This window comes from Alosa sapidissima, chromosome 17, assembly GCF_018492685.1.
Source record: "Alosa sapidissima isolate fAloSap1 chromosome 17, fAloSap1.pri, whole genome shotgun sequence".
NCBI classification, from domain to species: Eukaryota; Metazoa; Chordata; class Actinopteri; order Clupeiformes; family Clupeidae; genus Alosa; species Alosa sapidissima.
Genome location: NC_055973.1, coordinates 18,998,412 through 19,023,222, shown reverse-complemented (window position 1 = coordinate 19,023,222; position 24,811 = coordinate 18,998,412). Strand labels below are relative to the sequence as shown.

General features: G+C 42.6%; 3 long non-coding RNA genes across 3 annotated transcripts; 1 reads left to right on the top strand and 2 right to left on the bottom strand.

The window, feature by feature from the left end:
• Positions 1-567: 567 nt before the first annotated feature.
• On the top strand, positions 568-1,939 carry LOC121688756. The gene is made up of 2 exons (XR_006024681.1): positions 568-1,034; positions 1,073-1,939. It is a non-coding gene; the product is annotated as an uncharacterized LOC121688756 (long non-coding RNA).
• Positions 1,940-2,041: 102 nt separating this feature from the next.
• Positions 2,042-3,338, bottom strand: LOC121688754. Its single transcript, XR_006024679.1, has 3 exons — positions 3,224-3,338; positions 2,660-2,778; positions 2,042-2,514 (listed from the first exon to the last, which is right to left on the bottom strand). It is a non-coding gene; the product is annotated as an uncharacterized LOC121688754 (long non-coding RNA).
• Positions 3,339-3,352: 14 nt separating this feature from the next.
• LOC121688755 lies at positions 3,353-6,102 on the bottom strand. The gene is made up of 3 exons (XR_006024680.1): positions 6,018-6,102; positions 5,739-5,841; positions 3,353-3,391 (listed from the first exon to the last, which is right to left on the bottom strand). It is a non-coding gene; the product is annotated as an uncharacterized LOC121688755 (long non-coding RNA).
• Between the last annotated feature and the right edge of the window lie 18,709 nt (positions 6,103-24,811).

The following is a 24,811-nucleotide window of genomic DNA, read 5'->3' as shown; positions in this document are numbered from 1 at the left end:
CGTTTTAAAATGATGACGTTTTATGATGCAGCCTCTGAAGAATTATTCTTATAATTCTATTATAATTTTATATAATTCTATATATAATTCTATTATATATTTTAATGTGCGGTTTTTGATTGTCATACGCGGTCACGTTAATTTTGAGAGCACTGATATACAGTAGCCTATAGTATTTACATTTGCAGGTCATTTGCGTTCCACCTGTCATATGCGCCCCTCACTTGTAGGCCTACTGGGTTGATGCCACCTAAAATATCACAGGCACACCTTAATTATAGGCCTAATTTCTGGCTACGCCCTTAAAGGCCTAGCCTATTTTTTTTTTAATTAGCCTAGTCGCCTGCTGTAGTTTTAGTGGTCACCTTGCTATTTTATAGTTGTATCAGGTAGCTTAGTTGACTTTACATTCTCCTATGTGAGCCATTTGTAACAGAAGAACAGACCAGAATAGGCCTGTTTAGTAAGCAGGATTTGATGGCCGCATTCCTACACTTATAAAATGCAATTCAATGCGGAAGTAATCCAAGTATTCAGAATACGTTACTCAGATTGAGTAACGTAACGGAATACGTTACAAATTACATTTTTGGGCATGTATTATGTATTCTGTAACGGAATACGTTTTGAAAGTAACCTTCCCAACACTGCGAGTAATGTGCCGAAGCTTCGAAACATGGAAGACAAGGAAAACACAGCGACATCTGGTGGTTTGCATAAATTATAGCAGCCACGTACTAGTGAAAAGAATGCCATTCAAGCTTCGAAATGTTCTCATTCATTAATCATTACATTAAAAGTGTTGCAAGAAATTTGCATTTCTGTTTATCTCAATTCAATACAAAAAAATACAATTAGGCAACATAATCCCGTCACTCGTTATCACGTGAAGATTGGTGTTTCGGTGGAGGCATGAAATTATGTGTTATCCCAGTCAATGATTCAATTGGTCTCCCATCCACGACCGCAGTAGACACTACTTAGCTTCTGAACCAGGACGAAGTATTATCAACCTCAACACGCTATGGACGAGAGTGAAAAGGAAACGACCAGGCGCCTAATTAAACCATAGGCCATATGGCCCGACATGTTTTTGACGATTCATGAATCAAACTTTCAATAAAGGAAAATATTATGTCAGCCATCATTGTTAGGCCTACATAGAAATGATTAGCCTGTATTGCTTTTTTAATTACATGATTGAAGTTGAGACAAGATTGCAACACAGACACGTTTTAAATGTCATCGTTCTAAATGGCAAAGCTTTAGGCTAGGCCTAGGCTATTTCTTCTTTATTTCTATGTGCATGACATTATGGATTATGGACATTTTCCGGAAAGAAAAGAACATAAATTCACAAATAGAGAAAGCATCCTATAAAACAGGGCTACCCTATAGAAACACAAATTTCGCCTGACTCTTGCAATACAACACAACACATTCCGATACTAGAACGGGTGCCCTGGTTTGCGCAATTCAAAGCCTTTGAATCAGATTCTGAAGCAGTCACGTGGGTGTGTGTCCCAAACGAAGCTTCAGACGTCAAACTCACAAACCGAGGCCTCGTTTGTCATCAGTCACGTGATTTTTATGGAAACGACACAGGCCTCGAACCGGGGCTTCATCTGGCATGCCCCTTTCTGCTCGACACAAGCTCCGAAGGCTCGTTTCATTGGGCACATCAGTACCTCTCGGATTCCCCTCGCTTGGTCCAGCGTCCTCCTGGTCTGATCCCTCGAGTCGCCCTTTCCGGATCCTGCCGAGCTAAGTTTATCTCCTGTGTTTTGGACTTTTTCCGTTAAAGTTCATTGATCTCCTGTGTTTTGGACTCTCCTTGGTTTACCTTTTCCTGCTAAACTTCTGTGTATTAGTGCCCTGTGTTTGACACCCCTTTTCCTGGTTTTCGTTTGGGATAACAAGCTACCTTGTTTGAACTCTACCTCCCTGTCCTGAGTCTGTGTGACGTAACAAATATATTGCTCTGTGCTACAATGTATTACTAACTACTCTGCTTTGAGGTATTCAACAGTTTCTTCAACATCATTGAACTCTTGGGTCCAAGTTTGGTAATAATACAAACAGCTAGAATAGTGCAAAAAGTAAAAAAAAAACACATAACAACATTATAAATATGACAATGCTCAATATATTGCTTCGTGCTACTATGTGTTGCTAACTACTCTGCTTTGCTATGCTGTAAATACCAGTGGGACAGTACCAACTGAAGAGAGGAGAAAGTGAAGCTGAAAGAAAATCTGTGATGTATACTTTGCTATTTGCAAAACCCTCGGAATAATACAGTGCCCACTGCGTTTGGAGATGTATCATGTCGTTGTAGTGGACTTCTGTGTAGCTATGGTAACCTTCTGGGCAACCAGGCGTTTCCCTGGTTCCAGGATAAAGATGCTCTGATCCACAGCACAGAGGCCACACAGAGAGCCAGGTTGAGCTGACAGCTGCATGGAACTCTCCTCTCCAGGAACCACTTTTGGGGGGGGAGAACTGCACCGCCACCTGTGTAGATGTACAAGATGTCAATGCACACACATCATTAATGGCCGACATAGAATGGAGTCCCACTGCCAATCCATGCAGTAACAATAAATATGGGATAAGAAAGATAAACATTATATTTAAAGACAAGGAACTGGTGACGCACCTTATTTCTGAAGCACTTCTCTGTTGAGATGCTGGTCTTAATCTGGATACAGACTTCTGTGCTCTCTCATAATGTGGAGTTTTATGTTGAACATGGTTTATGTCAGCTGTTGTACTTGCCTGGAAAATAATTGTCATCAGTACTTCTGAGTTTGACAAGACAGTCAATTAAAAACGTTATGTTGCAGGTGAAAGAAATCAATGATTCTACAGCTCAAAACCATAGATTGTGGATACGGTATACAGTCAAAGTTTTTTCTGCATCCACAAAAAAGCATTCATAATGGCAAGGGCCACTCTAATCTGAGGCAGAAAACCTTATAATATTCCTTATCAGGGGCTACAAGTACACCAAGTATTGTGTGTGCTGGTGTCCAGACAACCAGTTTTGGTATATCTTAGAGTCAAAGAAAGACCGTCAATAAGAAGGGATCAAACAGTTAAAGAAACATTAAGAGCCATTGAAGCATTATGACATAAAACTCTGAACGGAGATGGATTCTTTGTGCGCTACTAGGAGGACATTAAAGCTTAGCTGTTGTTTGTAAACAAGTTTCAAGCTTACGATTAGCTCAAAGTCTCCAGGGAAAGTAGTAGTGTTAATAGAGAACTGGGCCTCTCCAGCAGAGTCTGTGGTCAGGTTCAGTAGGAGCTTTGTATTCCATCCCGGAGCTTTAAACAGATGGACCATCCTATGAGCGATGCCCGTGTTATTATAATGGGTTGCTTTGACCTGTAGGGAAAACAAAAACAAGACGCCTACAAATAAGTAATTAATATGCACTTTCTGACTCATTGGTAAGATGGTTGTTTGGCAAAGTGCAAAGTCTGTAAACGATAGTTACTACGTAACTCCAATTATACGAGTATGGGCGGAGCCCTCTAACAGCTCTGCTAGTGCCTTCCCCTTGCTGCTGTGCAGCCCGCCTGAAGTCTTTGCGCTTTGCGCTGGTCTGTCTTATGGACTGCCGACGTGCTGCGCACATAATAGGTCAGAGCCCTTACAGGGCAGATCAAATTCATCCTGCTGTTTTTGTCAGAAGCGTGAACAGGAGGATGAAAGGCCGACAACACCACTGTCCAAGAACTGAAAGAGGTTGTGATGTTCTTGGGTATAAAGGCCGTATTAGGGTGTAACACAGCCTAGCAACTCAGCAGAAGGCATTGGGGGTTCACCAACAAGGTGCACATATCACTCACTCTTTTTGCAGAAGACAAGGCCAACAACAGGGCTGTCTTCAAGGACAAAATGCGCATAGAGACACTCTCCAGTGGATCAAACGGTGCCCGTTGGAGACCGCTCAGGACTACTTGTAGGTCCCATTGCGGTACAGCTACGCTGTGGTGGCCTCTGGCGTAAGGCGCCCTTCAGAAAGCGACATGATGGTTTGGGCCGACACTCTCCGAGACGCCATGGCACAATGTGCCAGTCGTAGAAGAGCTTTGCAGCGCTCGTCCGATAGACGCGCACACCCTGTCACCGTGTCCAAGGTGAGCCCCAGGTATGCAATCTCTTGCGACGGGGTCACAGCGCTCTTCTCCCAAATTATCGCAAAGCCCAGTTGCGATATGTGGAGAATCAGACGTTGCGCTTGCTCAATGGCCTCTATTGGTGAGATGGTCAGGAGAAGCCAATCGTTGAGATAGTGTAAGACTCGCATCCCCTTCCTGCTCAATGGCTCCAATGCCACATCTACGCACTTGGAGAACGTGCGGGGCGAGAGAGAAAGTCCAAAAGGCAATCTGGAGTATTGAAATGCAGACCCCTGAAAAGCAAAGCGCAAGTACTTCCGGTGACAGCGATGAATGGCCACGTGGAAGTATACGCATCCTTCAGGTCGACTGAAATGCTTTCGAATTTTTATCAACAGCAGACAATGTCGTCTGGAAAAAAGTCTGGTGAAACTGTAGTAGATTTTAACATTGGTCAACATGGGTGCTGCACCCGGGCCGACTGAGTGAGAGTCCATGATTCTGACCGCCACGTCACCTGTGGTTGAATCACACTCGGCTGGTGCTCGCTGAGAATTGGGAAAACAAGAAGCCGGCTTCCAGTGAGTCAACACGGAAGAGTCGGCTGGAGGTGACTGTTGTGCGGTGGACTTAACTGAATTTATACGTCGGATATATTCAGTGTAAGGGTGGGGATGTGCAACAGAACTTGCTTTCTGTGATGGTGTGAAGTCTTCAATCAAGACATTACAATCATAAGCAATGGTACACATCCCCGCACACCACCATTCCCCACGATGACCTCCCCGCCGTGCTGTTGCAGAGGATCGTGGCTTCCCTGCTCGTTGCCTTCAACTCTCCGCCGGGTGAGGACGCATCGCGGACTGGACACTGGACTCGCAGGCTTGCAGTGGCAGAGAAGGCAGCTTGCCTCTCATGAGGGCGGGGCGCATTTTTTCGACAGCTGCGGTTGCCATGGAGAATGGCATCCGGGGCTGGCTTCTTGACTTTTCCACATGCCAAACAGAAAGGAACGACACAGAGGCACGTTCAGCAGTGGCGCCCTCTGGTGCCCCTTCAGAGAAGTGTGGCTCGGACACATCTGGCTCAGCAAGACCAAAACCAAGGACATCGTTCGTCCAATGCAGACTGAGGCGGCTTGCGCAGCAACACACCTGCAAGCCTGTGGGTGTCCTGCCAAGCACCGCCTCTATCCTCACATCGTGCGTGGAGCGGCGATAGCACTAGCGGAGGCACTAGCGGAGCTGTTAGAGGGTGGAGCCCATACGAAGTATAAAAAGCAAAGTTCTCATAAATGAACTAACTATCGTGTAGCATATACACTACTGGTTAAAAGTGGTCTTTTTTTTAACTTTTTTAAAAACTATGAATTCACAGACTCATAAGGGCTTTTTTGCGTCATCTGCAGGTCTTTATTACTCCCTTTTTGTGTTCAGTTACAGAAAGCTAAACTAAACCTGACCTCCCATCCCAAAGTTCCACTCCCCTCTGTGCGGGTGTTTATTTCCTTTAAACAAGATGACTGAACATTTCAACAGTATGTTCATAAAGATATAAATTAAGAGGTACGTAAATTTAGTATGTTTATAAGTTGTTGGTTATCTTACCTTGCCGTCTAAAACGGCTCCATCCTCAATAACGCCTGGTGTATCAACAAATGAGAGTTTCCCAAGGGAGTAGTCCAAGCGTATGCCTTTTTTGTCTGACCGACTGATACATGAAAAGAAAATGCACAAATGTAAACATGTCAACTTACATGAAAAAAAAAGTAGGCATACACAGGCATGACCTTGTGTTCTTCAGCAATTGCATTTCAGATTAATGATACAAAAAAGAAAAGATTAGCATCCAGTAAGTGAAAAGTTATTTTTGAGGAATACCCTAACCTCTACTGATGCAGCAGTACAGGGTGCTTCAGCTCTATGTCTCCTGGCCTCTCGACACAATGACATGGAAGCTTTCCCTGGTACGGGCTGGCCAAATGTGTATACCTAAAATAGGAGAATCGCATGTAAAGGTCACAACAGCAACACTACACTACAATGCTGGCTTTTCAACTGAGGCACCTGCTTACCAAAAACAGGGCGACACCTACAGGTAGGTCCTCCATGCTCACACATTTTAACATTCTATCTTCGTGTGTCCCAAGGGTGGCTTTTATCTCTCATGTTATCATGGTAGACCTGTTCGGTTTCCACATAAAAGCATCACCAGGGAGTGTTGAAACTGCTATAAGCTTGTTATCTGTTGGCATTGTAGTCTGCAATGTCTTCCTGTGAAAGAAAAATATTTTTTTCATTTTTGCGGTGTGTTCCAGCGACACACAGAACCGCACAGTGTGTATCTGGGATGGCTGATGGGAAAGACACATGTGTTCATCTGTTCTTCACATGACCATATACCATCCAAATGAATTTTGAAGAGGATGCCAAAGCTAGTTCCTTTAAAAAAAATGACAACATATATGTTTAACCATCAACATAACAAATTTAGTGGGGTTTTAACAAAATAAAAAAAAGCAAAGCATAACTAGATGATGATTGTTTGTTTTTGTTGTTGATGATGATGCTTATAGACAGCACATGTACATGTACATATGTCAACATGGCCCTGTATGTGTCACTTACTTAGCACACACTTCCAGTCTGACGACTTCTGCACCAACACTGATCTTCTCTGGAGCATTCAGCTTAACATCAAACTTTGGCAACACTGAGACGGTAGTCACAATAGACACAAAACTGAAGATGGTTTAAAAAAATAAACAATCCTCAAATGCTTTGCAAATGACGGGCAGCTACGGTACTTTAAGAGCAAGAACACAAATTTCACTGCAAGGTACTGGCTAACTTTGCTCACATAAGAGAAGAGTGAAGATTTACACATTCTGAAGTCATTGTAGGCTATATCTAAACTGAAGCCCAACAGTCTAATGAAAAGCTAATTGTGCTATTCTTTAGGGAGGACTTGTGCCTGTGCAAGATTTGTCCAGCAGAGATCACTAGAGTACAGATCTTAGATGTTTTATTTGGATAAAATAGGGAAAATGTTAATATTATTACATTACAATACATCATACATATGTATGGAAACATCTGTAAATGCTACATTAACTTACCATATATTTTCACTTGAAACTCATGGGATCTTGCACTGTGTTTAGTATTGACACTGAGCCTGTATTTTCCTTGAGGAGCCTCTGGGTTTTTAACTTGTGGTAGAGCTGAACTATCTTGCCCTGTGATGTCACATTAAGCCATTGACCAATGGCGTTGCCTCTGCTGTCCTGTGGCATGATACAGATGAAACTGTAGGGCCTTTTTTAACATTTAACACAACATTTTAAAAGTAAAATGAAGAATCCAGTGTTTGAAAGTAAGAATACGAAAAACTACACCTCAATAGGATTTAGCTCTTACCACCAGTGACACCAGGTTGTACTGTAAAAATAAGAATATAAGCTACATTAATGAATTCCGTCTTGGTTCCAAAGACACAGATCACAACACTTCTGAAACAAATAAGGACAATTTCCTATAGGCAGATATTGACTTGGGACTATATTGGGGCGAAGCACAGGCAAAGCACTGCTACTTGGGTACAGACATATCACGCAACACATCAGTACTTTCTCACTCACCACAGCACTGTCAATCATGTGCCCAAGTTAGCAGTGCTTGGCCTGTGCTTCGCCCCAATATGGTCCCAAGTCAATATCTGCCTAGAAAATCGCCTAGTCTTAATCTGTACTCGTTGTGAATATGCAGGCCACAAGTACTTGCAATTAGGTTTTGGTTTTTTGTTGTTGGCTCATTTTTACTCATGACATGCTATCCAGCACCAAAGGATTCCATTCACTATGCTAAGCTAACCTGCCGGACTACGACAATGCATGAGACAAAAATGTTTTTGCTCACTTATCTAACTCAAGGGGAGACGGTGAATAACCCAATTTCATAAAACGATGGCATGTTCCTTTAAGCCAAGCAATGTTAGGAATATTCTTTATATTTTGTACATTCACATTCACACATACAGTAAAAAACAACTGAGAATTTAAACCCTTTAGACCCTTGAAGACGGACAGTGTGTTTTTTCAAACTCTCACCATAAACTATTTTTGACACAATGTTCTATGTTGTGTGTTGTCCCGATATCCACTGAAGTTAGAAATCAAAGTAGCTAGTGCCTGGCCCTGCACTCTTAGGACCACGTTTTACCTCATTTGATTGCTGTATTGAACATAATGCAAGTCATGGAACAGTGGTGTGGCTGCTTTCAACTCGACAACTCAAATTCTACAGAGTTCCACATAACTCCTTCAACTTCATGATGAACATCTCTAATAATCAGGAGGTGGTAATGTTCATATTCCAGAGTATGGACCTGGTTGCCTATGCTATGTAATCTAGCCATAAGAAATGGGTAAAACACTACTGGGCCTCTCAATTCTGTTTTCAACATCATGTTTATGCACTTCCTATGTTGACTTTTCCTATGTTGACTTATGTTGACACATTAGCCAATCCTTTTCCTGCTCTTCTGTATGTGTTTGAGCATTGAGTTTGGACTAGGGACAAAGAACAGTTTAGAAAATGTCTCTCACCTCTTTACTGAGTGGAATAAAGTTGGTGTCCATGCTGACCACTCTGAAATGCACTGTGGATATGAGTACTGTGATAATCTGCTTTTGCATACACATGTTTATATTTGCAGCTTTCTGCATTGTGAACCTGTGTTGACCATGTGACATACCTGTTTGGCCTGGGGAGTATATGGGTTTATCTGTCTGGATGAAGGTTATAGACCCTTTCAACAAGGTAAACAAAAACAATGCTTGAACGTTCTATTTGGGCCCCAATCTACTTCCTCTGCATTAAGATAACATATGGAATGTTGAAAAGGAAGAAAAGGAACTATGATGCTGATAATGGAATTCTCTCCATAGGGTCCATAGGAGCAGGCTGTGGGCTGAACTTCACCCGCCTCTGTGAGGTCCAGTGAGATGTTTGACCTTTGACCTCCACTATGATTTTCTGCACAGAGTCTTTCTTTACCAAAGGGGCCTGTTAAACAAGAAAGTAAACACTAGGATCACTATGTGATGAACACCAGGTAGTGTGAACCACACACAAGGGATCCCCAAATTGAGCAAAACCTTGAATCTGAACAGTACTTATTCTCATTAGCCAGCAGCATAGCAATTCCAGTTAATAGATTCAATTTCAAATTCAATTATTTTTGTTGGCGGTACTCAATAAAATCCATTGTTAATGGAATGCTTGTCAGATAAAACTTTCGGCGCTTGTTTGTGTGGGCAAGTGACAGAAAGAGTTGGCACATTCACGTCTGTGCCTATGTGTGGTGCGCTTAAGAGGGTCTGGAACACACAGGTGAGCTACTGACCTGGAACTGGAAGCAGCGGTGAACGTCCTTGTCTGATGTTTCCTGGTGCAGCATCTTCTTCTCATCTCCATTGGTCAGATATATGGACATGAGTAGAGTCTCGTTTGGACTCAGGAGGCTGGCACAGAGTTTGGCTTCGGACTCTGTCACCACACTGCCATCTGTGGTTGTATAGAGTAACCTGTGGTAGCTCTATACAAAACATATTGATGTCAATGGTGCATTTTGCCCATGTTCAGAGTGGAAAGTGAAAAAGAAAGATTTGCATAAGACAAGTCACATTGGTGTTTTCAAACAGAAAAGATTATGGAGAATAAAGAAAAAAATATTTAAAAAATCTTTGTATATTCCCACAAGGTGTTTGGGTGCTCTGAAAATGAGAACCAAAATGATTTTTCAGACTTGTAAGGCCTGCTGTTCAGACCCTGAAGGAATTTATTTTCTGTTCATTGTTTTTTGTGAGAGTGTTTCTACTTATCTCAGTAAGGAAAATAAATCAAGAGCCTATGTTGAGTACAAATATGTCTTCTGAAGGCTTGAACAGAGCCCAGCCAAAAACTCCAATAAAATTTGTATCAACTTTGAGGGACAGCTATGACCATGCAGGATTATCTAGACCAAACATGATGATTTTGCTACATACTATTCCTATTTATGTACCAGCATGCAAAATTTGAGCCTCCTACATGGTTTAGTTCTTGCGCTGTGGGCTTGTGAACTTTGACAAAAAAAAGAGGCCGAACAAAATCGACACCCCCCTCCCCCTGTAAAACTGGCTGTATCTTGGAAAGTATTGATCTTACATAAGAGTAATTTTACAGTGTGTCTCCTGGGTAACATAGGTACACCTGGTAATTTTTTCAGAATTTTTTGAGACCTAAGTGCGTGGGCCCTGGTTGAATTGACGTGGAATGACCCTAGTGTAAACTTTACCATGCAAAAGAAGAAATGGTATTTATACATGATCCAACTGGACAAGTCCAACTTATCCAACTTGTTATAGTGCTCAGTTCAAAACTCAGCATCTATGATGGTGTTGAGGTGCATTAGTGCCTACCCAGCATGGGCATCTTGCACAATCCATTCTGAATGATGTATTACATTTTGAGCAACATATACTGTACTGCCATCCAGGCAATGCATTTTTTGGGGAAGACCTTGAATATTTTAGGAAAACAATAGAAAAATCACCGATAATTCTGCACCTATTTAAACAGTATTTCTCCATAGATAGAGGAAGAGTCCAGGTGCCAACATTGCCTGTCTGGATTTCAGACCTGTCAAATTAGGTGCATCATGGAATGAAAAAAAAGATTAAGAATACCCCATACTGAGCAACTTAAATCCAATATTGAGCAGAAATAGGGCAACATTTCATTCTCAAAACTCTAGCAACTGGTCTCCTTAGTTCCTAAATATTTTCAGAATGTTGTTAAATAAAGAGGTGAAGCAGCACAGTGGTAAACATGCCCCCATCCCAACTTTTTTTTAAACGTGACTGGCATCAAATTAAAAAACATATATTTTCCCAAACACGCGTGTCGATGTGATGTCAGTCCATGACAAAGTCCCTCAATCTCTTCGGGAGCTGGACTACTCTTCCAGCCCGTGAGGTCCTCCCATCTATGGTGGTGGGCGAGTGAAATCCGGCACTCACAGCAGGCTGGTCACGATCCAGATCCTCCCTATGCTCCTGGAGGGCTGTGCTGGTGCTCCCCGGGTCATCCACAGGAGGTGCTGGCGGTCCGGCAGTCACAGGTAGGCCTCTGGGAGAGACAGGCCATGGTAAAGTGTACGGGCACAGTCTGTTATAATGAACTCTCATGAGGGGAGAGTTACCCTCTAATGCATCGGTCCCCAACCACCGGGCCGCGGGACATTCCTAACCGGGCCGTAGCCTACGACAAGAGTTTAAAAAAAAATGCATGCAAACTAAATAAACTTAATTTAATTCGCAATAATGTCACATTCGCAATAATACCCACTGACGATGGTGAGCCAGATACCTCAAAGAAAAAGAAGGGGTCATTCAATACGAAATATGACGAGTCATATTTAAAATATGGTTTCGCAGAGACCGGTGACTCGCATGCACCAAGTCCTTTATGTGTGGTATTTGGCGATAAGTTGTCAAACGAAGCAATGAAACCATCACAGCTAATTCGACATCTAGAGTCCAAGCATCCTACACTTAAAGACAAACCCCTTGAGTTCTTTGAGCGTAAGAAACGCGAGCAAGAAGGACAAAAAACTAGTGCGTAAAGCAACCACATCGGTGAACGTGGCTGCGCTAAAATCCTCATAGTGGCTAGTCGGATTGCTAAATCTAAGAAGCCCTTTACTATTAGGGAAGAGTTAATTCTGCCTGCTGGTAAAGGCATGTGCAATGAACTCCTGGGGGAGGCTGCAGCTAAAAAAATAGCTCAGGTACCGCTTTCTGCAAGCACTGTCCATAGGCGAATTGATGATATGTCAGAGGATATTGAGGCACAGTTGTTAGAGAGGGTGAATGGGTCACCGTGGTACGCTATCCAAGTTGGTTGGCCAGATTGTTTGAGTTGCGAGAGCCGCTGCAGAGATTTCTTACAGAAAAAAAGTCACCGTTAGCTGCATATTTTAGTGATGAGGGCTGGGTGTCAAAACTCGCTTACCTGTGTGACATATTCGGGTTGCTTAATGACCTCAACCTGTCACTGCAGGGGAGAATGACGACTGTCTTTAAACTGGCAGATAAAGTCGCTGCATTTAAAGCCAAGCTTGATTTGTGGGTACGACGAGTGGATCGGGGTGTATTTGATATGTTCCAAACAGTAGTGGGGGTTTTGGGAGAGACTGAGCCCTTTCTCTCGCAGCTGGTGCGCGATCACCTTGTTGCGCTTTCAAATGAGTTTGAGCGTTACTTCCCATCCTCCAAAGATCCATGGCAAACCAATGAGTGGGTTCGCAACCCATTTCTCAATATCCCGAATAGTCCTAACTTGTCAGCGCAGGAGGAAGAGCAGTTAATCGAAATTGCAAATGACAGTGGTCTTAAGAGTGTGTAGGTTATGAGGAAACCTCTTTGGTGGGTTTTTGGATGAAAACCAAAGCAGAATATCCCGAGATAGCCGTAAAAGCGCTGAAAACGTTGCTACCATTTCCCACCACGTATCTATGCGAGGCCAGGTTTTCGGCAATGACTGCAACTAAGACCAAATTGCGCAATCGACTGGACATTTCAAACACACTGAGGGTGTCACTGTCTTCCATCACCCCCAGATGGAACCTTCTTGTTGCAGGGAAACAAGCACAGGGCTCCCACTGATTATATTAGTAATGCACGTTTAGTTCCCATGTTTTGTTACCATATTTTGTTAAGCATGTTCACACATGATAGATGTAGCTTCAAGTTGTTAAATTTTCATAGTTCATATTGTTAAATTTTCACTTCACGTTCACGTTTTTCACATTTTTAAGAGTTTGCTACCTTCACTGTTCATACATAACTACTAGGGCTGTAACGATACATCCACCTCACGATTCGGTTTGTATCACGATTTTTGACCCACGGTTCGATATGAACCTCGATTTTTTTTTTTTTTTTTTTTTGGGGGGGGGGGGGGGGGCTAGACATTTGCAATATAATATAGTAGGCTATACTATATCTGTATTATTTTATATCCTGATATAAAAATATTTTACTGGATGTCTTATATTTATGACAGCACACTTTATGCTGATTAGCCTATAGCCTAGTCCTACTATTTGTATTACCTCTTCAATTCAGCTGTCTGGTTGAAGCCTGGAAATATTGTAAACAAAGTAGCATAGTTGGCTAGCTTATCATAGTCTACTAATTGTACTGTTCAGTTTCCCCATGTGTGTTTAAGTTTCAAAGTAGCCTAATACTTGTTCTCCTTGGGACAAGGACTTTTGGAAATGTTGGTATTGAGATGATCAGTCAACTTAATTGCAAGAGTTTTAAACAAATATGTGCAGCATGCTAATGATGCTAAGCGGATTTAATAATAATTTAGCTAGTCGTCTTCTATGATAGATAGATAGATAGATAGATAGATACTTTATTGATCCCCAGGGGAAATTCAAGGTCTCAGCAGCATACATACAACACAAACACATTCTTTAACAGCAGAAAGAGTAATTAGGTCAGGTAATCTGTAATCCAGGTTACCAGGTGAGCGTCCACACCCATTTGCAAGAGCTTGTCTCCCAATCTGAGGGGCTGGATGGTATTAAAAGCACTTGAGAAATCAAAGAACATGATTCTCACAGCACTTTTCCCCTTGTCCAGGTGGGAATGTGTCCTGTGTAGAAGATAAGTGATGGCGTCATCCACGCCCACTTTCTCCTGATATGCAAACTGTAGCGGGTCTAGTGCATGGCTAAGACCAATCGCTCCATTGTCTTCATCACATGTGATGTAAGAGCGACAGGTCTGTAGTCATTAAGCTCACTAGGGTGTGGCTTCTTAGGGACAGGATTGAGACATGATGTCTTCCACAGTGTTGGAACTTGTCCAATACTATCGTAGACTCAAATTGAAGATGTGCTTCAGTGGCTCCCCCAGTTCAGCAGCACAGGCCTTGAGTAGCCTTGGGCACAGTCTGTCAGGCCCAGCTGCTTTATGCGTCCTTGCTTTCACGATTGTGACTGTTTTATTTGTATTGTGTTGGCCGAGTCGCGCGTGTTCATTGAGCAGGAGAGGGAGGGAGAGTGAGAGGGAGGGAGCGAGCGAGAGAGAGAGCCGGGCAAGGAGAGGGGGTTTACACCTACTGTATACTGTTTGGTAAAGTTGAACAGTCTACAATGAAAGCAATGAGAGGTATGAAATTATTTATTTAATTATTTTTGGACAACGTAGGCTACCGGTAAGTAAAGCGGGAGATGTGTGTTGTTTATGCAGCCGCGTAAGCATGAAACACTAGGGTGTGTTGCGGTTCTGGCTTTTCACACCGCGACACAGTATCGTGGATATAAGTGTCGCGATTTCGGTTTCAAATCGCATATCGTTACAGCCCTAATAACTACATAACTGGAGCTAGTTCTTTTCAAGTAATGCATGCACAACACTGAACATGGAACCCCCAAACCCCTCCCCACCGGTCCGTGAAAAAAAAATGGGAATCAAACCGGTCCATGGTACATAAAAGGTTGGGGACCCCTGCTCTAATGGACTGGTCAGTTCATAGGTGACACCAACCTCACCCGAGACATCCAAACGTCCTTGCACTCTGTAAGGCCCCTTCCAATGAGGTGCCAACTTGAGACGGCTCTCACAAGGTCTCTGACCTCATACGGACGGTGTCTCATGTGAACGTCATAGTGGGCTTTCTGACGCTCTTGTGCCACAGTCTGATTGTCTATGGCTCTCTTGAATGCTGTTTCTAAACCTGCCCTGAGGGAGGCAGCAAAACTCCCCGGGCAAGTATTTCCCCAACTTGTCGCTGTCTGAGGACCAAGGAGCTTATCAGCTGGGATCCTCGCTTCTCTGCCATGGGTGAGGATGAAAGGGGTGAATCCAGTGCTGGCATGCACACTAGTGTTGTAGGCAAAAGCGACCTGTTTCAGAAAAGAGTCCCACTCCCCTTCACAGGAGAGAAGGGTCTTCGCCAATTGGTCAATTAAAGTTCGATTCAGCCTTTCGACCATGCCATTTGAGGGAGGGTTGTATGGTGTAGTGCGAGTCTTTTTTATACCTAGTAGCTGACACATGTTCCTGACTAGTTCAGACTCAAACTGCCTCCTTATATAATGTCTCCATTACCCCATGTTCCATTACATACTCACTAAACAGACAAGAGGCAACTGTCATTGCTGTCTGGTCAGGTATGGCATACAAGTTGACATATTTGGTATAATAGTCTTCTACAGCCAGCACATATCTGTTTCCCCGAGATGTCACAGGCAGCTCTAAAATGTCAGCAGCCACCCGCTGGAAAGGTCTTACCGCCTGCGAGCTCATCAAAGGTGCCTGGTACTTAGGAACAGGTGACTTCCTCCTCTGGCATGCATAGCACTCCTCACACCACTTCCGTATGTCACGGTGCATGCTGGGCCAAAAGCACATGCGGCGTGCTCGTGCCAGGACCTTTTTGAAGGCCAGATGACCTACATTACAAGTGGACCGCCATGCAGCTGGCTCAAGAGCTCTGGGACCAATGCAGCTGGAATGACTGTTTGTGCTATCTGCCCAATTCCAGGTTGCTCCAGCATGTGGCATAGCAGTCCATCGACCAAGGTAAGGGCTGGGAACTCACTCCACAACCGCCTCACAGTTCCTCCTCAGGGGCCTCTGGCCACTTTCCACCATGACATCACTAAGCTGATATCAGTGTCGTTCCTCTGCATGTCTTTGATTGAAGTACCATCCTGAGACAAAGAGTACAACATAGGCAGGTCTGGTGTGGTGTCAGTCTCTGGCTGGGAATGCTGCTCACCTGCTAGTGGATTGACAGGAACCTGAGGTGGGGTGTCCACTATACACGCAACAGGAAAATCGCTGCCAACATCTGTTTGTGTTGCTGCATGAACGTTAATGGGAGGGGCCTGGCTGGCAGTATCACCACTAGTGGGTTTATTATTTGTTTATCACCCGGAGAGAAGAAATACTCTTTTTCTGATTGGCTGGTGGGGTGGCTATTAATTCTGAATAACAGGACACCGTTCCATATCAATGCTTATGAATGGTAAATATAACAACCATAGTAGGACGACGGTTGCAGCGCTCTAGAATCTTTGGTTGCAGGCTTCGCAACAATGGAATCAACTGTAAACAAGCTAACTGTCTATGCTATCGCTGTTATAGGGCCAACGAAAGTTGTACAACAAGCTGAACTAGTGAGCTTCTTTTTAAACAGAACCGCGTGTTTCCTTTGCTTTACAGTGGCAACCGGGTGATAAGCGGGATAACGCCCTTCGAGGTTTGTCCAGTTATACGGAATTAATAGACTCTGGTGGAGGCAACTCCCCTCCGCTGCACGTCTGGGAGTTTTTTGCCCCTCGCCCTCGTCCATTAATTCTGTATAACAGGACACCTCAGCGGCCGTTATCCCTTACATAGTGGACACCATCTGCTGCCCAGTTCCTAGTCCTGTAAAGAGTTCATTCTAAGCATTCCATTTTACACAGGAATTCCCCTCTAACTAGCTGGCTGCAGCCTTTTTATTAAATATGCATAATTTGGATGAATATTATGGATGTTGCCTTTAAATATAGGCTACATTTAATACAGCATAGGCCTACACACAAACGTATAATGGAGTCATAGGCTACATGTTGTAGGCATCTGCACATTGCCCCTAGATTAGTTCATTTATTTGAGTGATAGTATTAACCCCCTACCCCAACCTGATGTGACCCATCTTGGAAGTTATTAAAGTTATTTACTTCAGGGTTTCAATAAGTAAATGTATGTTTTTGAACTTCTCAAAGGATAAGGCAGAAGGAGAGGAGGAAAGGACTGAGGAGGGAAAGCAGCTTAAGTCAGAGAGAGCAAGCGAATACAGAGTCAGAGGAGGTGGAGCAAACAGATCTGGAGGGAGAGGGAGACCAAGAAGAGAGGAGAGCCAGAAGAATGCAAACAAGCAGAGAGCAGGAACATGACCAAGCAGCAGAAGCAACTCCTCTGTGTAGTGTGCATGATTTAGGTCATAAAGACACAGGGCCCAAACAAGTATAGCTGAAAAACTACCCACATGATAGCTTTGGTACACAGAAGAGGGCATTTCACAGCAGCTGGTTTGTGAAGCATACATGGTTGGAGTACTCCGTCAACCTGAATGCAGCTTTCTGCTTTCCATGTAGATTGTTTGGTAAAAACATCAAACATGATGCTTTGGGCAGTAGTGGTTGCTATAAATGGAAGAACGCACTGTCCATCTTCAGTAAGCATGAGATGGCACAGTCACATAAAGAAAGTATTTGGCAAAACTACAAGTTAACCCGCCAAGTAGGAGATGTCGCTCAGATGATGCTGACTGGTAATGCCTGGGAGATATCAAATATGAGAAACTATCTAAAGCGAATTGTGGCAGTCATCTCTATGTTAGGTAGTCAGGGAAGCATGAGGTTTTAGGAGGCAGGTAAAGAAAAGGGGATGAGACATAAAACAGACACTGATAGATGCTCTGCTATACTCTTTACTGTAATAAATGATGAATTAAAGAAGCACTTTAAAGATGTGATAAAAACGCGCTGTGCGCGCACCTTTTTTGGCTATAGTCTGTGCCTTTTTGTAACCCGAAATTTACATACACACCAGCCCATTTTGCCATTTTCTGGGCCGGCTCAGATCTCCCACCGCTTCACGCAGCAGCTACAGGAAGTCCGTCTTCATATCTGTTCCTACTTGCTAAATTTGATTGTAGATGGAAATAGAAAAACACGAAAAGCACACTAGTCAGCAAGTCTGGGCACAGTAGAAGGAGCAACCGTCACATTGGGAACTTTTCCGATGTCTGCCAACTATCTGGGAACAATAGACAGCACTTAATAGGGATGCACGATATATCAGTGGCCGATATATTATTGGCTGATAAGTGTAAAAAAGAAAATGTTGTTGTTCTGATAACAGAATATCGGTCACTAATTAAAGCCCTAATTTCAAAACTACGTAAGGCCCGACTGGCTACTTTAGCTTGGTTGGCTGCTTCTTCCTCAAAATAATGTCAGCGGTGTGGATGTATTTCACCATTCTAACAAGATTTGTGGATCTGCATTGAATCTGTGCAGCCCAAAATCCAGCCTCATGAATGATCCTCCGCCTTAAGCAGAGTGGAGCTCAGCCTACCTAGAGTGAATTGACTTCTTCTGCTGGTGTGTCTGCACTGTACCACGCTAGTTGGGGAAACAAATAAACAAACTCTTTGGTGGGATGACTCAGTAGATAAGTAGTTCTAAGTTGTATTTTAGTATTATATTTGCATTTGGATCGCTTGGGAATTCCTGCTTAAGTTCCAGGCTGGTCGGGGCTAACCCCTTTAAGGTTGTGCTGGAAGTGTGCCTATGTTCCCACAGCCCTATGTTCCCACATTTCTATGTTCCCACCCTAACCATTTCTAACCCTCACCCTAACCCTAATTTTAAAAATGTCCTAGAAATGTGGGAACATAGTAGCCTGGCTAACATCAGACCTCATCTCATTGAGAACGGAATGCTTCGTGCCCGGAGTAGCTTCCCTGTTACTATACCTCAAGAAAGATTCTTTCCACAGAACCAAAAGGGACTGGAATCCTGCTGCTGGAACCCTGTCAGTTTTCTTGATTCTGCACACCCCCTAACACCCCTCTCTCTCTCTCTCCTTGTTGTTGACAAAAAGACATTCAGATATTATTGTAGTTTCATGAATGTATATATTTAAGTTTTACTTCAAATATGTGGATATACTGTACAAGAAAGACATAGAAAACATTTTGAAATAATACAAATACAAATTACATAAATACCTGCACAAATATGCAAACTCCATGGACAACTTGTTAAAGCCTAAGATAATAAAACATTTAGAAAGAAATGTAAATACTTTGTGTTTTGATATTTACATAATCATTGTTCTTACACTATTAAACATTTAAACCTTCTCTCAAGCTAAATAATACGAAAACAGCTGCATGGCAGCCACATTGGCACAATCCAAAACATAAATAAATACAACTTATAAAAAAGGTCCTCAGATGGGATGGTAATGACAACTTCACAAATGAGTCCTACAAAATAAGAGTGAAAAGAGTAGAAAATAAAAAAAATAATGGAAATGTTACCATAGATGAATGAAGACAATTTTATTTACAAATCACTATATGACCAACAGCGGCACATCAAAGGATAGACAGCATGACTTTGCATAAAGATCCACCAGCTCTAACTAGACAAGGAAATAGTTAGAGATTAAAGGGGAACGTTTAGAAATCATTTGGATGGTTAAATGACCTGCTCCGGTGAAAATGGTGACTTTCCCCGCTGCGCCTAGCGTCCCCAGGCGGAAAACCAACCTTGCAACATTGAGACTACCGTCCCGGAAAGAAAAGTGAGAAACAAGAAACTCGTTTTAAATCGTGTTTCTTACCTTGTAACATCCACATAGTTCTACCAAACTTATGCTAACCGTTCGCTAGCTTGTAAACAAATCCATGTGCTTTATCGTTACCTTTTTCCCACAGTTTGAAATAGCATAATGCACAATTTATCCAGCAGAGGGGGAAATCCTGCCAAGTTTCCCTTTAAGTATCCTTCCAGTTGACTGGAGATGGCGTTGGTCATTCCATTTTACATAGATCACTGAATCAGACAATGATTAGTGCCAACAGGCAATCCATAGCAGATAGCTACTGATGCAAGGGATGCACCCATGCAGAACAGCGAAACACTGCAAAACCATAATAGCCTCTGTTATCTCTAAACACATAGTCACACACAGACATACACAGTGACAGTATAAGAAAATAATTAAATGAAAACAGTCATCTCTTTTTTTTTTTGTGCCTCACATTTACACACCGATGGCAGAGGCTCCTCAAGGACACTTCGACAGGGTCAGGAGGAGTTGGGCTCAAACCAGCAAAACCTTACTGCTTACAGTTACTGGACGACTCCACTACCTCCTGAGCCAATGCCCCCCCCCAAAGAAAAAACAGCCATCTCATATGTGTAAGAACACATAACAAGAACATCAGGACATAAACTACTTAAGCAATATAGCACAAGTGAGAGTGGGGTTGGTCATGGATATTCCCACGGGTGTTGTTCGGCCGTAGCCACGAGGCCGGAGATACATGGCTACGGCCGAACAACACCCGTGGAAATATCCATGACCAACCCCTCTCACTCGTGCTATATTGCTTAAATATAAACATTATACGTTCTGATTCCAATACTCTGAAGAATGCTCATCTATTTGCATTTCACTTGGGCATAGAGGTCCTCAGTGTCCATTGTGTTCTGATCTCTGGCCTGGGCGTCTGTGCCGGACAGATGGATTTCTGCATACACTAATTCCTGCCCCTGCTTCTGCCCCGTCATCTTACTGCTGCCCCTGAGGGGGCGTCTGGAGAAGTCAATCTCCCCATACAGGATCTGCTCCTGTAGGTCTTCTGGAGTTTTGGAAGTGCTGGTGTTAACAGACTCATTTGTACACGCACCAGAGTCCTGGGTTTAAAGAAGGACAGGGTTCAACAGTGACTTCATGACTATTTGCTCATATAAATTTAATTGATTGCGTGTGTGTGTGTGTGTGTGTGTGTGTGTGTGTGTGTGTGCGTGCGTGCGTGTGAGTGTGAAAGAGTCAGTAAGTGTGCATGCAAGAGAGAGACTGTTAGACTGTTAGAATGTTGCAGTGGAAAGACCCACTTACAAACCTGCTGTTGGGTGCACTGCTCATCTTGTAGCGATGTTTTAGATGTTTTCAGTCAGAAAACAGACATATTTAATAAAGTTTAGTCAACTTACAAAATACAACTTACCCATCTTTTTACACCTTATCTTTTATGAGTGTGCAGTTAAATTGCTAGATGCTTTGGATAATAACTAAGTCCAATTAGAGGTTCCTGATTTTAGCAGACACTTTAATCCAAAGAGGACAAACAGACTCACAACTGGTTCTGGAGTCGAACCCTATTATCATGCAGTGACACCAGCACTTTCCACTGGGTCTTGAATCCAGAACCTTATGTGTGCAAAAAAGAAGCAATAACTGTGATGACCACTTCAAATGTTTTTTTGGTCTCCTCTCTTCATCAAGTCTGTCTTTTAGAAAAAGATTGAAAAAAAAGAGGTATTGATAAGCATAGAAAACGACTCACCTCAAAGCAAGCCATATCAGCACACAAAACAGAGGCCCTCCCAGACATCCTCCTACAATCAGTGGGAGTGGGACATGTTCTGACATTTGAGGAGAAGTCCGTTTGGTCAGTCCGTAAGTTTTAGTTAAAATCTGTAAGAGACTTTGTCCTTATATCATTTATATCATGTCTTACCCAAAAACAAAGCCTTTTGGATATCTAAAGCATAGGCTTGTGGTTTCATCTTCATCTGCCTGTTTGATTGTAAGGATTTTAATTTGCAGATCCGCTGTCTAATTTTGACTTATTATTGTTAACCGTTCTATCAGCTTGGACCAACATGATTTATTTGTTTTGGTAGAACACTTATTACAGTCTCACTTGCCTTGGATTGTCTGCCTTCAGATACTCACATTATAAACAAACTATCTGTTGACACTCTGCTACAATTTATGGTAAAGGTTAGGGGTTAGGGATTGGATTTGGTTGAATTGTTTCATCAACTATTTAACGTACTGAACTTGAATTTTAACAGATGATCTGTTAAGTCTCTGTGGTCAGAGCATCCAAGTAAAGTTTTAACCTTACTACCGCCAAAAGTGATAATCAAGCAGCCGACTGGAACACTGAACACTTTCTGACAACGCAATCTTAAAACATATAGCCTAGCCTACCTTTAATCTCTTAATTTAGTCAAAGGGTGGCAATACAGGTTTTACAACATGCAGAACAAATACAAAGACTCAAGTAATGAGATTCTTTGGACATTGACCAGAAGTCATACCATTAAACATAATTAAGTGAAAAAACATACCTTTAATCTCCAGTCTCACTGCATCCGACTTCTTTCCCCCTTGTGGGTGTTCTGCCCTGCAGTAGTACTATCCTTATCACGGGAGCTGAGATTGAAGGTGAGGGTTTGTCCAGATCCTATAGGGGTGTGCTGGTCTCCTCTAAACCAGGTGTAGTTCTGCACTGGAGGGTTGGCCTCACTGCTGTTACAGTTCAGAGTCACACTACTGCCCCCTGCTGCTGGACCTGAAGGACTCACAGAGGCCACCTCATCTGCAGGAGAAACTGGGGAAGGGTATGGCGTTGAGTTTAGAACAAAAAATACATTAAAATATACACTGAAAGTAATTGAATGCAAAGCCGATGACTTCAGCTTGAGAAATCTTTATACAGCAGAAATACAGCGTTTAGTGTTTGCACAGCACTGGTTTTCGGAGTGTTCAAATTCAGTCTGAGATAAGAGGCTGTGCAGGAGATCGTTTTTCCATGGTGACTAGGGGAAGCAGTGAAGGTCAAAAAAGACGTGAGGGATCTGCTGCCATTCTCCTCATCCTGTATGTGAGTGTGTGTTCCCAGTGGGAGGAGACCAGGTGATGGTAGGAGGCTGAGAGGGACAGGGAGCAGCAGCAGTGTAGGTCAGAGTCACTGATGTCCCCTCTGACACCTCAGACATCTGTTGGGGAGGAGAGCTTTAAATTCAACCTTCATTTTGGCATTAAAACCAGTTTGACACAAAAACATCAGAGTCAACATCAGGTCTCGTATATTGAACACTAAACTAACTTAACAAGGGATGTTGCTCTGAAGTTATAATATTGCAGCAATAATTAACATAACCCAAGAGGTTAACCTCCTACCTTCAACAATCAGATTAAATGACTTTTTGAACGTTCCTCTAAAGTTGGTCATCTCAACTCTGAAGTACTGTAGGCTTAAATTGTATATGTTTTGATCAGACGTTCAGGCTGTGTCCCTTTGTGAATGGTTATAGGCGCCTTTTCTCAATAGTCAACTGGGCTTACTTCATGCAGAGGTGTTTGTGTGCATGTGCATGTGTGCGTGTGCTTGTTTGTGTTTGTGTTCGTGCGTGCGTATGCGTGTGTTTAGGCGTCTGTATGCATGTGGGTTTGTGTGTGTGTGTGTGTAGGTGTAACAAGTCTGATTGTATCAAATTTATCCTGAGCAAACAGCATTTTTTTGCTGTGTGCAAAGTCGTGTCTTCATGGTGTATTTCAGAGAACACTGGAAAACCTACCAGAATATGTTCAGGCATGGCTAATTGCATATTTGATACTTTACAGTGTGGATATATTTGAAATTGTGGTGAGGCTTGCAGCTGCCTGTTTTTTTAATCAAGGGCCAAGCACACAAAGGCAGAGTGAGCTATTTTAAATATGTTGTCAGACCTCTCCCCATGCAACTATATTAATGACATGGATCTGTTTAACAAATATACTGCTCAAAAACACTAAGGGAACACTTCAATCATACACTGGATCGGTACTCTGACACTGTTTGGTTCTGAGCACAAGTAAAACTTTTGTTTTGAAAGAACTGTCAGACATTCTGTGAATGTAGTTTGAGAATGGAGAAAAGGGTGGAAGGTTTCAAAAAATGTGTTTTAACAATTTTGAGCAGTGTATATTGATAATTTGAACTCTGAACCACTGACATCCAACCAATAATAACGCAGAGGTATATCCCCGAGAGTGCTCAGGGATTGGTGATCAGCGATAGTTGTTGGTGCATGTCACCCATGCCTACAAAAGGCCCAAGGACATCCAGCAGGCTTATTGCATTCTGTGGGGAGTATGCTTAAATTTCCTAGAAAAGTGGTTCTCAAACTTTTCACAATGAGTAGCACCTCAGAAAACAATTGGCTCTTCAAGTCCCACCATTATGACTACTGAATTTTAATGTCAGTGTAGACCAAATAAACTACATATTTTACATTGTACATACTGTTTTAAATAATTTTTCCCCCAAGAAAGTTAACTTCATTGATCAAGGATTTTTTTTATTGTATATATTTTGATATAAGTGATTAATGCATCTTTATGAAAACCTTGATCTCCATTATCATGCACACATAAAGCAATATGGCAGTAGAATTTTAAACTTTCAGTTTTGGCTAAACCATGAGACAAGTAGTCAGTAAAACCCTTGACAAGCAGCTTGAACAAATGATCTCGGACAACTAAATTCCAAATACACTTTTTAATATATGCATTAAATGACACATATTGGAATGGTTTTGGAGAGCTGTTGAATTGATTCCACATTGATTCTGTGGAAGCTGTAGAATGTTCTTCCGTAGTTGGTGCAACAGTAGTTTTAGAGAGTTTTCACAGGCATTACAGGGTAGTAGCCTCCAAAAAAGGGGGGCATCCACTGTCGATTCTGTGGAGGAAGCCCGGCAGCTGTGGTAGGTGCTTGTGTAGTTGGTGCAACAGTAGTTTCAGAGGGAGTCTCCACAGGCATTACAGGGTAGCAGAGGTGGGACCAAGTCACTGTTTGGCAAGTCACAAGTAAGTCCCAAGTCTTAGCACTCAAGTCCAAGTCAAGTCCCAAGTAAATACAGAGAAGGGCAAGTCGAGTCCAAGTCCAAGTCTCATCAAAGCCAAGTCGAGTCCAAGTCCAAGTCCCAATCTTTTTCAAGTCCTGAACAAGTCATCAGGTACTCTTCACTTAATAATGGCATTATTAGA